At 42.7% G+C, this 14389-nt stretch overlaps 1 protein-coding gene across 5 annotated transcripts in view; it reads left to right on the top strand.

The window, feature by feature from the left end:
- The window catches only part of LOC106655577 (protein FAM102B), a 51612-nt gene that overhangs the window by 19797 nt on the left and 17426 nt on the right, over nucleotides 1–14389 (top strand). The window lies entirely within an intron of this gene.

Below are 14389 nucleotides of genomic sequence, written 5' to 3'. Positions count from 1 at the left end.
TAGCCTCTTTCGCGCGTACTTGTGTGTCAGTATATCTCGCGGCTTTGATACATCTCCTCGGTGGTGGATGTGTGTCGCTCTGTGTTTGGCCTTATAGTTTTCGAATATTAAAGAGCTTTCAGTCGATGCGTGCTGTGCAGGCTTTGCTCGGTTTTCTTTTTGCCCCGGTAATTTCGCGTGCCTGTGCGTAGCTCGAATGTACGAAATAAAAAACTCTGTTGATAGAAATGCTCAACATTAATATAATGACCTAATGATCGAATAAACGATCATTTGAAATGATATAAATGTTGAGCTTATTTTTAATGATCTGAAAATGGCAATTTAAAAAATTTAGACCAGTTTTCGAGCACTTTAAATGAGATAATACTACTTTGAACTTGCGCCACTAGATGGCGAGTGCCTCTATCTGCAAACCTGCAAGTGGCAAAGTTAAAATAATTGTATAAGTTGAAACACTGTCTTATTAGACAGTGCAAACGTTGGGTTTTGTTTTGATTTATTAAAGTCTTTACTAAAACTAAAGAATCATAAAAACTAGACTTAGAATATTGAGCATTTCTACCAAATCCCCTCATATTCGCGATCCCGGACGAAATTAAATCTGTCTGAGATCTGCAGCACGACGACGAGCATTAGCGAGTCAGGGCTTGGTAACGATTCGACGTACCACGTCTCGTATTTATGACATTATATACGCACGAATCGGCGGCGACGCGAGGTTGGGCCGAGCCGGCAAGGAACCCGAGTATAACTACTTACCGTCTGGCGAGGGTAATTACGCCTTGGGTAAGTTTAGAGGATATAATATCGGCGAAGGTGCGGGAGAATTGACTTTCGACGTCTCTAGAGAGAATGAGACGGAGATGGGGCTTGGCTATTACGACGCGTTTTGAAATCTTGGCTACGGAGGCGTTATAAAGAATTGCCCTTTCATGCTTTTTACGCCTCGAAAATATTTTTCCACCCGTAATTCGTGAAACAGTCGAGAAGCTTTTTTTCTTCGTAATCGTTTCTTCATGGAGCAATTGTTAGTGTTCTGCGCCTTTTTTATTCACTTCCAACATAATTTCAATACGAAAGAAGCGTCGAAAAAAAATCTTTCAATAAACTTTTGCGTCCGCTACACTTTTTCTCGCGTACACGCATATATAAGATGACCATTCGTGCATGTATATAAGAACGCGCCTGACGAAGTTGGCACGTTCGAGACGCCTTTCACGCGGGTACCAGCACGCAGCAGCGTCTTTGCTGCCTTCTCTCGAGAAAAAAATTCCTTCTCACAATGCAGCGGATGCAGAAAAAAAGCTCTCGAAAGACCTCGGTGCATACATTATTTCGAATGTAAAAATGTAATAATTTAACACCGCGCGACTGAACGTGACTCGTAATTTGTCGTGGTCTTGCTTTTGTGTCGTACTACTCGATACCTCGATTGTGCGCCTGGGACACTCGCACATATAACGTGTATTCGACTCGAAAAACATCGAGTTTCTCGAATCGTTGCAGTCTCGGGTTAAAAATCATCCGAACGAGAGTACGAGCTCTCGACGAGTAAGGGGCGCCGCACACTCTTGGGGGAAAAACGAAATTGAAAATTCATCGCGCAGATCGGCCCAATCGCATTTGGCTAACTTCGTTGTCGCGCTGCACAGTGGCATATATATCTGTATGTACGCGCGTGGATAAATTAAATCGCGCGAGTCTCGGGGCAAAGTCCCTCGAGCTATAAACTATATCTGCGATATAGACATCACATACACACAGACACAGACGTACCCTCGGGGCGGATATCGAATAGCTGACTCCACTCTCTGCCTGGCGAGACGTATATACTGAGAGCTAACTATGCAAAGGGGGCTGCTGCAGGTTCATGCTTCCTCGATAATGACGAAAACACGTCGACGCGTAAATAACGATCCTATTTCGAGCCCTCACTGCGTTGCTTCAATTCGCTTGGAAACTCATTTTTCTTTCGACGCGGGGAAGGGAGGTCAAGATTATCCTGTGTTTTTGCTAATTTTCCGTGAAATTTTAACGAGGTCGGTCTATGTCCGCGGATTTCTTTCGTTATATACCCAATAAGGAAAATGATGAAAATAAACGAGGGACGTGAAACACCTGACTCGACGCGAATCTCGCGCGCGTCTACCTTTTTATAATTAGGCTTCGTCAGGTTATATACATACGTGTGGACATGCCACGATGTTACGCTTGATTGATCAATACACGGGTCGTGTTATATACACGAACTCGAGCCACGTATGCATAATATGAAAATTCCTAAAATAAATGGAATACTCTCCTCCCCTCGCTGCAAGCACGATATTAAGTAACGCTCTACATGTGTAACGAAGCTTTTGAGAATTAATCAATTTTCAATTTTTTCCTCTTTCTGTCTTTCAATCCTGTTACGAAACACGTCCGCAATTGGGATAATTGAATATCGCGACGGGAAAGAAAAAAGACAAAGACAACGAGAATGAGAGAGAAAAACGATTATTCAACGATAAAGCGGGAGACGGTGCACACACAAAGGATAAAAAGCTCGTCGAGGGTCGGTATACGTAAACAGCGCGGGGGCTAAAAGCTCGGCTAAAAGTGGCCTTGTTTTTTTTTTCTATTTCGGATAGATATTCCTTGACCGTCGTCGGGGGGCGACTCTTTTTCGTCTAGGCGACTTTGATGCACTTGAGAGCTTGCATACATACATATGATACACGGCATGCGTGACGCGGCGGCGGCGGCAGCCTCTGGTCCTTTTGTCGTCTCACGCCCTCGACCCCTTTCAAGGCTTCTGTGTGTATGTGTGTGTGGCAACACAAAACGGATGTACGAAACATACCCACCTACGCCCACACAGTGTAGTAGTAGTATGTGTGCACCGACGAGCCATTTGTCAGTGCATACACCTCGTGGGCTCTATCATTCATTCTTGGGTCTTTATAGTTGGGCGGGCAAAGTTTGAGCTCATTTCGGTGTAAGGAGCTTTTGTGAATCGACGCGAAAAAAAAGCTAATCGAGTTTTATACTTGCTCTCGTGTAGAACGTGTTTATTAACGGAGTTTCGCGCGGACGGGCGAGGAATGTAGGACGCGCCACTCGTGCTTCAACACAGGGAAAGCTCCGCGCGCTCAGTGAAAATGGCTAAATTTAAATTCCAACGCGCGCAAAACGAGAGAGAAAGACGAAGAGTAGCAGTAGAAATGAACCGCGTGTGAAAAAGTCGATAAAACGAGATCCTTATTACTACCGACGCTGTATTAAAATATAGATCTCGAGTAATTGGAGTGTTTTTCACAAATATACTTGTGCGGAGAGGAGCAAAAAAAAGCAGAGAAGATAATGATCGCACTCGATCGCGAAGGTCAAAGTTCCTTATAGCTGTGTGTTACACGGTCGGCTGAACTTTGGCTCGGCGAAGTTCGACGCGCCGACCCTCCTCCTCCTCCTCCTCCCACGCGTCGTGCTGGTGATGCAGCTTGCGGCTCATTCATGAATTTTTTTTCCTCTTTTCCGCCCACCCGCCGTTCGATCGAGCTTTTTTCTCTCCCTCCACCTCTCCAAGGGGAATAAAAAGTTTGTAATTGAACGATTCACCTGTGGACAGTGTACATCGTGCACATGTCTGCCGTTCGTGGAATACTTTGGGGGAAGCTCGTAGATATTATTATCGACCGATTAGAAAATCTTCGATATCGATACGGATCGAACATGTGTGTGCGTGTACGCCTGATAACAATTATCGTCGTTCTTTTTTTCTCTCTTTCTCTCCTTTTTTTCTTTTTCATGAGCGCCACGCGGAATAAAACGAATTTCGCACGAAGTGCGTACAATCGAATCGGACGCGATTGCGTCAGTCGCAATATCGATTCCTGAAGATTATCGAATTAAAAAGCCCCTCCGCGCGAACGATTGGAAAAATAGCCGCTTCGAGTCGTTTCGATGATCCGCGCGTGATATAATATATGCGTCGTTTGGGTTGCGATTTATGTATACTTTTTTTCCCGACTTCTGAATGCTCGGACATGTAAATTTCACTCGACTCTCGCTCGCTGTAACATAATTACGAGTGCATCGAAAAAAAATCATTACGTCAATCATCTCTCGCGCGGATCCGCGCGTGTAAAACGCAAACGACACGAAACTGTCTCGTCAATTTTTCTTTTGCTCGCAGCTTACACGACCTTGACTCTCGTAATTACTTTTTTTTTCAGCTCGTTCGTATCATTTGAAACCGAGCGTCGATCTCGCGTGCCTCGAAATTATAAACAAGAGAATCGCAGAGCTCAATGCGTATATCGATTTCAATTTTCTTTCCATATACGCATACGCGGCTAATTCGAGCGTCTACGAGGCCTGATACATATAAATAATACGCAATTAAACGCGCGCGTGAAAGTTTTTTAATGCACAAAGCGAGCGCTCACTTATACGCTTAAACGGAAAAAACACACATCGCTCGAAGCGGCTCGAGCAGTACACTTTTCATTATTTCGCCGCTCTTCCGAGCCATTTCCCAAATCACTTTCTTTCCTTTTCGATCTGGTTAAATCTCTATTTTTTTTCCACTCCTCTCTATAACTGCAACTGCATCGCCGTACGGTTATTATTAGTACTTTTCCGTGCGATTTATTCACTTGTGTTCACTGCGTAGAAAAGACAGGTTTGTTGACTTATGCAGTCAATGCAGAAACGAAAACATTTCGCTTTCGGAGCAACGATCTTACATACATCATACAACGATCGCACGAAAGACGTTATCTTTCCCAGCCCGATCGGAGCTTTTGCATATACTACTGTACGCGTCAAAATTACTGGGTCAGCGGTGGGGCGCGTTCGCGGCGCAACTTTATTTCCGGGCTTCACGATATATTTCCCTTCTTCTAAAATTGCACTACACCCGCGTAACGCGTCACGAGTTGGCTTTTCGTCGCTTTTAATACAGCAGCAGTAGCAGAAGTAGCCACTCGACGAGAAAAATCTTTTTCCCCACATTGTATATAAATGTATACAGGATACATAATAGCCTAGACGACCGTGAGTGCAGCACCTCTCCATTAAGTTGCAGCTCTTACACAGCTCTCCGCGCGTCAATCGAGCGAAACTTTTCGCGTTCACTGACCTCGAGACACACGCGCGTGTGTGCATGTATCATATATGTATATATATATCTGGGCGCGTGTCGTGCGCGCCAGCAACAAACGCATGCCTTGTACAATATATTCGACGTACGTATAGATGTAAAGTTTAGATACGAGGCGAGTTTCCTTCTGGTTGTAGTATATATATACATACCCGCGCGCGTCAACTCGCCTTGCTTTCTCGCTTGGTATTGTAAAGCTCGGATATACACACATACACACCTGTCCCCGCGTTGAGTTCAACACGCGGCGTAAACATATCGCATTCATTATGTCGTAATAAATATATACGCACACAGCGCGTATCATTCGATGATTCATTTGTTGTACATTTAAAAAACGTCGCCGCGCGCGCGCGCGTTTACGTATGCATAAACGCGCGCGTGTATAAATATAATGTATACTCGCGCATACACTCGTGTCACGCACGCCGTGCGTAATTAGTTACACATATTAAATGCAAACGATGCTAGTTAAAGCCCGGCTGCTTTATTCGGACTCATTAAAGTCCAGTTTGTGTGTGTGTGTGTGCTGTACAAGTGTTGCGCTCCGCGCACAGTCGTCGTCGAGCGCAATATACACGCGCATAATGCAGGTATTCGTTTTGACGTTTTGCCACTCAATTATGCGCCGCGTTATTATCTTTTTTTTCTCCTCTTCTTCGTTTCTTTCTTTCTTTCTTTCTTTTTTTTGCAGTTATTTTAGAAAACTCAACTGGGTCAGAGGAGTAATTAATGGGCGCCTATATCATCCACTTTGCGACATCTCTCTCTCCTATTTTTCTCTCGCTCGCATATATAATCTCATACGGTTGTGCGGTTCAGCAGCGGCGATGCGATGATTTTTTTGCGCTCTATACTCGTAAAATTTATTCATCCGCGCGAGCGAGCCAGGCGCCATTGTTACTTTCTCCGCTAATTTTTTTTCTCTCTCTCTCTCTCTCTCTCTTTTTTTACAACTTATAAGTTTCGAGAAAATTGGTTAATTTTCGCGAAAGTTCGCCGAGCTCGCTGACGCGAGTCGCATTGTTGTTGTTGCAGTCGCTGTTTAAAAGCGTAAATCAGCCGTGCAAGATTTTATTATATCGCTCTCTTTCGCCTCGAAGTTTTTCAGAGTATGAAAAAAAAAAGCCTCTCGGTCTCTCGTGTAAATACATAAACACACTGCACGGATTGGGGCACGGGCATCGAGTCCGAAGCTCGCACACTGTGCTTTCGTTTCTTCTTCTTCTTCTTCTTCTTCTCGGTGAATTAAATATAGCTGCAGTGCGCGAGAGGCGTTTATTCGGCTATTATCGGCTCTCGCCTCCTCTCCTTTCCTTTTTTTGTCGTTGTCCGAGAAAAAGCTCAGTAACACGGACAACGAACCTATTCAGTAGATGCTATACGTATATAACAGCTAACACACATTTCCACGGCGAGAGTGCAGTCACCCCATAAATACATGCGACTCGGCCTGCGTTGTATCCTGTTTGTATACTTGGCTACTACCCCGATCGATATATACGATCGACGTTGATACGTGTTTGTGCGCGAGCGAGCTTTTTTTCACCCCTTGTACTTGTCACGTGTTTTTTTTTTCGTTTCGTTCGTTGATACTCGCGCTGCACGCGATTTACGATCGTCTCATCATATTTTCGAGTATACTTTAGCTTCGTCGTCGATTCGCGCAGCTGTCACAAACTTCGAGTTTATGAATTTTCCAAGTCGTACACAGTCGAGTTATGTATATTACGCACATGCCTCAACTGCAACTTTCTATACGTACATCGAGAGGTTCGCGCTCTCGTTTAAACGCGCGCGTAATTCGTAAAATCTGCCTCGCGCGCTCATGCAAATTCTGCGCGAGTGGATTATTACTCAACTTTAATTAAGCCTCGCGTGTTGCGCGTTACATACGTAAACGCGAACGTACCTCTACGCACGCGTAGCAAAGTAAAGTTAAAAAAAAAAAAAAAAGAATCAACGAATCCAAAAGCCAAACGTTTTAATAATATAAAACCTGCTTTTCAGCACCTTGTGTAATCGACCCCGAAGCGGAGACTCGTGTGTGCGTTCGTGCACTTAATTTTCTCCTCGTTACGCACACACACACACACACACACACACACACACGCACACACACACACACACATACATACGTATACATCGAGTTCGGGGCTACCGTGTGCAATACGTGTAATATTATGCTGCAGCACGCATCGCGCGGATTAATCGATGCGTCGATGTGCTGTATACGCGTGCGCACACGTGTGTGTGTGTGTGTGTGTGAGTCTTGTAAATAAGAGCAACGTCGATAAAACACTCACTTTTCTCTCTACTCCTCTCTTTCTGCGGAGCTTGCATAACCGCGCCCTCGTTGACGTACTTATACAAACACACACACACACACACATACACGTGTATTAGATATAGAGGAGAGACTCGCGCGATCTCATCATATAAACCTCGAGTGCATCGCGACGACACACAATATAAGAAAAAAAAATAATAATAAGAACCGTACAGGGAGCGATCTAGATATATGAGCAATTCTCCAAATGAAACGCATTTTTCGAGGTAGAATCGCGACAAATTTTTTTTTCAACCTACGCGGATACGGACCCCCGGGAAATGTTTTTGGGGGTCCTAGGAACATGTAACCACGTAGGAACCATTGAAATTTCAATAGTGCTTATTTTTATAGCTACTTTTGTGATTTAGAGGACGAAAAATCATGTTTTCTCGTAAATACGGCTAATTACTCAATTTCTAAGTCGCTGAAAAAGTATCAAAACTCATCTAAAAAAAATAACTGGCTACTGTGTTCGATAGGAAATTTTCTCAGCTTTCCAATGGTGGTATCAGATTTTCCGATAAGTCGCACATTCACCGAGAAAATCGCCATCAAACATGCCAAGCTAAATATCTCGAAAAACTCGGTACGGAAAAAGTGATCTTTGAGGTTTAATTTCGATTTTTCCTCGTGAAAATGAAATTTATCGAAAAATCTGACTGCACCATGAGAAAGCTGAGGAAATTTTCTATCGAAAGCATATCTTCATTTATTTTTTGAGTCGAATTACAATGTTATACATGGGAATTTCTTTTACGTTGTTCGCTGTTTTCTGTTTCCGAGCTGATTCAGCGCGATCGCGAGGTTTTCGGCTCGCTACAATCAAAACTGGCTCGTAATTCCACTGAAAAAATAAATGAAGATATGCTTTCGATAGAAAATTTCCTCAGCTTTCTCATGGTGCAGTCAGATTTTTCGATAAATTTCATTTTCACGAGGAAAAATCGAAATTAAACCTCAAAGATCACTTTTTCCGTACCGGGTTTTTCGAGATATTTAGCTTGGCATGTTTGATAGCGATTTTCTCGGGGAATGTGCGACGTATCGGAAAATCTGATACCATCATTGTAAAGCTGAGAAAATTTCCTATCGAACAAAGTAGCCAGTTATTTTTTTTAGATGAGTTTTGATACTTTTTCAGCGACTTAGAAATTGAGTAATTAGCCGTATTTATAAGAAAACATGATTTTTCGTCCTCTAAATCACAAAAGTAGCTATAAAAATAAGCACTATTGAAATTTCAATGGTTCTTACGTGGTTACATGTTCCTAGGACCCCCAAAAACATTTCCCGGGGGTCCGTATCCGCGTAGATTGAAAAAAAAATTTGCCCCGATTCTACCTCGAAAAATGCGTTTCATTTAGAGAATTGCTCATATAGATGTGCTGCGCGTATTCGCATGGGACTAATTTTTTTTTCTTCTTTTCGTCGGCGCAGCTGTGGCGCGGAATTAGAGCGCGCATCTGGTTTTTCGAATGCATATATAACTTTGATACGTACGTTATACATACATAAATATGCCTGCGCGCATACAGATGTAATAAAACGTTGGCACGCGCGCGCGTACGCCTCGACAGGTTTTTCCTTTTTTTTTTCCATCGCGTATGTATAACGAAGTGTACACTAGAGAGAGAGCTCCGCGAGCGGGACGTATATAGAGAGAGCTACGTGGGAGTTAGCGCAGAAAAAAGATAGCTGCAACGCGTGTAATGTAATATAATTCATTTATTTGCGCGTTTTATGGAGACAGAAAAACAGATGTGTTGCATACGCGCGGCGTAAAGGGATCGATCGGTTGCAACGTTGCGATGGACGGAAAATGTTCTCGCGGCGTGTTTATTTCACGGCTCTCTGTTATTTTTTTGTATGTATCGATACATTCATCGCTCGATTTCGAGCTTTTATGCAAGCAACGGGAACTAAAAGTTGTTTCATTGTATCGGTAGTGGTGGTGATGATGTGCGCGTAGTACGTGACTGTTCCCTTTTTTTCACCGCGAAATTCCCAACTGGTTTTTATGAAAAAGAGAAAAATCAGAAAATTCGTTCGGCGATAATCGAGTTCGCCGTCCCGAAGGACAGTAGACACTTTTTCACGTGAAAGACGGGTGTTTTGTTTTCTCCTAGAAGAAGATCTACGATGATAAGCTCGAGATTTTAATACATAAAAATAAGAGCAAGCATATTTTCAGTAGGGAACTCTAAATAAATTAGTAGCGCTTTTTTTCAATATAATATCTGCAAAACGAGCAAATTATGCTACGAATTTACGATCCTTGGCGGTACTGCGCCGCGTTCGACGTCACTTTGGCCTGTATTACCACTATCTCCGAACAGCGAAACGCTCTATAATACTTACAGGTTTTTTTTTCATTAAAATTTGCTTTAGCCGCAGTGATGAATTAGGGGGAGGGGCCAATGGCTATATAACATAATGTACGTGTATTATCGCGCGTGTCTCAAGCGCCGCGCTGAAATATTCGTATAGCCTACTTTTTTATCCGCGCGCGCGCGCATAACACGCACATATATATTGCGTACGCGACTATTTTAGGACTCCAATTGCAATTTCGCACGAGCGAGACGAGTCTATATTGGTATGCAAAAAAAACTGCCTCGAATTCCAGCGAGATATTTTCGAGCGAGGACAACTAGAGACGGAGCGAGGAGATAGGACGAATTTATTATAGTCATGAAACGAGTGTGGGTATGTATTAGCTTCGAAAAGCATCGGATCGGTCGATTTTGAGCAAATATTTATTCTCGGATTCGCTAGTGTTTCTATTGTTCGACTGAAGCAATATATATGTAGCTGCTGCTGTTGAAAAAAAAAAAATTGGGTCAAACACGTATTAATCAAACACGCCTCGCGCGGGCCTGAAAATTTGCCTCCAGTACATGTAATATGTATAACCACGCGTACTACATCTCGTCTCTTCGTTTCATTCGGCTTGATTCGCATTTGACTTTATATGTACGATCCATTTTCATGAGCATAAAGACAGCACCGCATTTATGCGCGTACACGCTCGTGCGATTCGGCGCGGATTAATTCATAGAACGATTTCAATTAACCGCGCCGAGAATTGCACAATGCGTGGCTTGGTTTTCGAAACTTAAACTTCCGCCGATTCTAACGCGTATAAATACGTCGAACGCAGCAGCGAGCAAAAAGAAAAGAAAAGGAAAGAAAGAAAGTTATTCGCGTGCGCGCAAAGGAATCGATCGAGCTGAAAATTGTTTTACGATCGCGGGGAGATAAGTCCGTGAGTGCATTTGCGTGTGCGTGTGTGTAAATTTGAACTGCGAATAAAGAGCACGATTTAAGAGACTCCGCGTGGGCAATTGATTTTAAAACGGGCAAATATTCAAATGAAACGAGATGATATGTGGGTACGATATGTAAGGCAACAGGCCATGATATATACAACTGTTAAGTGATGAATGGGCAGAGCCCATCGTATCGCTCAATGCCTCGTATTATGCCAGCGATATATTATTATACGTGTGTGTGCTGCTTTACTCGTGCTTATGCAATAAAACACATATAACCCAGTTGTAAGTGGAGTAAATGTTTTCCTTCTTCTTCTTCTTCTTAAAAATCCTTCTTCAAAGCCGGATAGGAATGAATCGGCGCGAGGATGTTGGACAGAGCAATTCGAGAAGTGCTAAAGGTAGGTTTCTGCGAAACAGTCCCAAAATCGAGCTCAATTAAAAACTCGCAAGAGTTCGGGTTCTTTATTCGGCCCTGCACAGAAACAGAGACTTTCGTTATTCGGAATTTTTGCAGTCGTAAACTTTATGTGAAATGCAAAAAGCGTAGAAAATAAGGACCTAACTCGCAGAAATTTCTTCTTAAACCTTTTCTCTTCATACGAGTGAGAAATTTTTTCACCCGTAAACGAAAGCGAAAACGAAGGGATTTCAATCGACCGATTTTTCATTGTTTCAAAATATCGAATTTTCCAAAGTGTTAACTATCGAATGAATCTCTACTGAAATATTCTCCCTATCACAAATAAATTTTGACGAAGGGATCCTGTTAGAAAATAATTGAGAAATTTCTTTTCATTGTGTTCAAAAAGACTGTTCACAAATGTATAAGATCCATTTTTGACTTGCCGCTAGATGTCGCGTCGTCAGGGACTGTTCCCGCAAGCGGCTAACTGGTGGCAATGTATATAATGATCGCCAATAAATCCACCTTCATCATACAATTTTAAGATCCGTGTTAATACTTGCCTAAGATCGTACGGTCATACACGTACATACACACACTCGTCCATTCACACGAGCGATAAAGAGAGAGAGAGATAGAGAGAGAGAGAGAGAGAGAGAGAGAGATGCTGCGTTCGCATCGGATATTACAATATCGCGCGCATACACGCGATACATTTATACGGCGGATGTGCGGTTAGGCACGATTTTTATTTTGTTCTCGGTATAACATTAATACACACTCAGCTCCTGCGCCGCGACAATTCGAGCGAATTCAACATTGATATACGTTATAAAAATGTTATGTCTGACTTCCTATGTGTACGTTATAAGCGATAAAAAGAAGAAAAACAGAGGCAAGAATCAGTCGCGCTAGTTCTGCGAATAAAATATTATAATTTATCGAAATGACTAATTTAACATTGAAAAGGCTACTATGTGGAGTCATTGTCGATACGGACGCGCCTGGCAGTCGACGAGCCAATGATTCAAATCCTTGACCCACGAAGGTCCGCGGAGAAAAGATACATAAAATATAATTGTATGCCGAAAGAAAAGGACAACCACGACAAATCGAAATCTCGTTACGTCATTGTATATATTATACTTCGCAATCGCCGAAAGTGCATTATAACATCGAGTCCCAATGTGCGCGCAGGTGTGCAGAGCGCGGGACGGAGAGAGAGAGAGAGAGAGAGAGAGAGAGATTGTGTTCATTGGCACGATTTATCGTCGCATTGACCATGTTGTTTGTTTCGTGTGTGTTTGTGCAAGTGCGCCGCAAGTGTGTGTGTGTGTGCGTAAGGTTGCGTCGTGCAACGGCCTTGATTAAACTCCTGTTTTCTGGGTCAGGAGCGACCGCTGCCGCCGCCGCCGCATGATCCGTGTATAGTGTGTTACATAGTAAGGGGGGCCCTCCGGGTGAAAGATCCCATATAATTATATACTAAATAGCAGAACAACAACGATAACTAACGCGGAAAAAAATTACTCTCTCTCTCTCTCGCCTTGAACTTATCTTCGTTGTTTTGTTTCTCTGTTATTTTTTTTCCATTTGGTTTGCACGAGCTCCGTATATATAGGCTCTATATCAGATTTTACAATCGATGCGATAAATGTACGTAGCAGCCACTTAACTCGCGCACACACACGTACGTAGCTACACTTTATACACAGGGAGTTAACAGCAAAAAAAAAGGAGAGAGAGAAATATAAAGCTTGTACTCGCACGCGAGCTTGTAATTCATTTCAATACGGACTCCGTTTTCTCGCTTTGCAGCGGGGCAGAGCAGCGAGACGCCATTAAGCGGCGTAATATCAATGCAGACTTGTGTACGTCGTTGCGTGTATATTGCAACGTTATACGGTGTACTTATGCTACGTTCGATTTGTATAATGGATTTTTCGTGCTTTTCCGTATCAATTTATAAACGAGAGTCGCGAGATTTTCGCCGATACGAAAAGGCTAATAAGCTGTCGCGAAAATTTCTGTAAATCTAACGACTCGAAGAAGAGCGCGAGAAAACGAGATCGATGCTACACTATGTACGCTCACAAGTTGCATCTATACGAAGAGTTTCAACTTTCAATTTATTACAAGTATCTATGCGTGTATGTGTAGCCGTTAACGAAGTCTCGACGGCGAGCAAGACGATATTACATATACACACGATTTACACCATCCGTATACAATGAGACACGTGTTATATACGCGACTCTCGAGTCGCTGTCGCGGGATCGTCTTGAAAATGTTCGATTCCCAATGGGTTGTTGTAGCGAGCTTTCGAGCACGAGCATTATTTTTATTTATTTATTTTTTTTTTGTAAAAACATATAAGGAAGCGCGAAGAAATGAAAAATCGCTCGATTGTGTACAAACTGCTCGCACCATTACTCGGAACGTTTCGCTAACGCGCGCAAATAATATCCTGGAACGGGTATCTTTTTGTTCTTCGTACATTACGCGTATAAATTCTTGTTTTTATTATAAATAATGCAGATGCTCGAGACGATAATACAAAAAATGAAGCAATTAAAAATCTTCTCTATTAATTGCCTCGTGTACGCGTTGTAATTTTTATATCATCAAATATATATTATAATAACGCGAGTTGTTCTCGCGAGCTTTATAGGGCATTTTCAATTGGGCGCCTGCTCTCGTTTCGCGCCTCGCGCGCGCATTCATATATAAACATTGTGCATATAGGCACTCGACGCGCTCGAGTTTTTCTTCTTCTCGCTTCGTTGGCATTTATTATATACTCTACGCACGGCGGTGAGTTTGCGTTATATCGACGGAGAAATATATACAAAAGCCAACGAGTAAACCTAGATATTATAATATCGCACTTGATGCGTGTATATTTCGTTCATTCGTCTTTTCTTCTCGAACGAGGACGGATTCTGCTGTGCCGCGTGTCCGCGATTCCTCGTTTTCTTCCTTGTATACATTTGTATTATTATTATTATTATTATTATACACGTGCAATTTCCGAAACAGATTCGAAGCTCGTCACCTCTCCCATTGTTAACGCGTGTGTCCTTTTACGAATATTTGAATGTTATTAGTCTCCGCAGTCTCGCGTGAATTACATTTTACATTGTACGTACGACACGACGTGCAAAACTTTCCGGGGTTGGTCTCTCTCTCTCTCTCTCACTCTCCCAATTTTCCTCTGCGATTACCTTGACGGT

The sequence above is a fragment of the Trichogramma pretiosum genome, unplaced genomic scaffold, assembly GCF_000599845.2.
Source record: "Trichogramma pretiosum strain Unisexual culture from Peru unplaced genomic scaffold, Tpre_2.0 scaffold73, whole genome shotgun sequence".
NCBI lineage: Eukaryota > Metazoa > Arthropoda > Insecta > Hymenoptera > Trichogrammatidae > Trichogramma > Trichogramma pretiosum.
The sequence above is the reverse complement of the archived record's forward strand: the minus strand, read 5'-3'. Positions and strand labels throughout refer to the sequence as shown.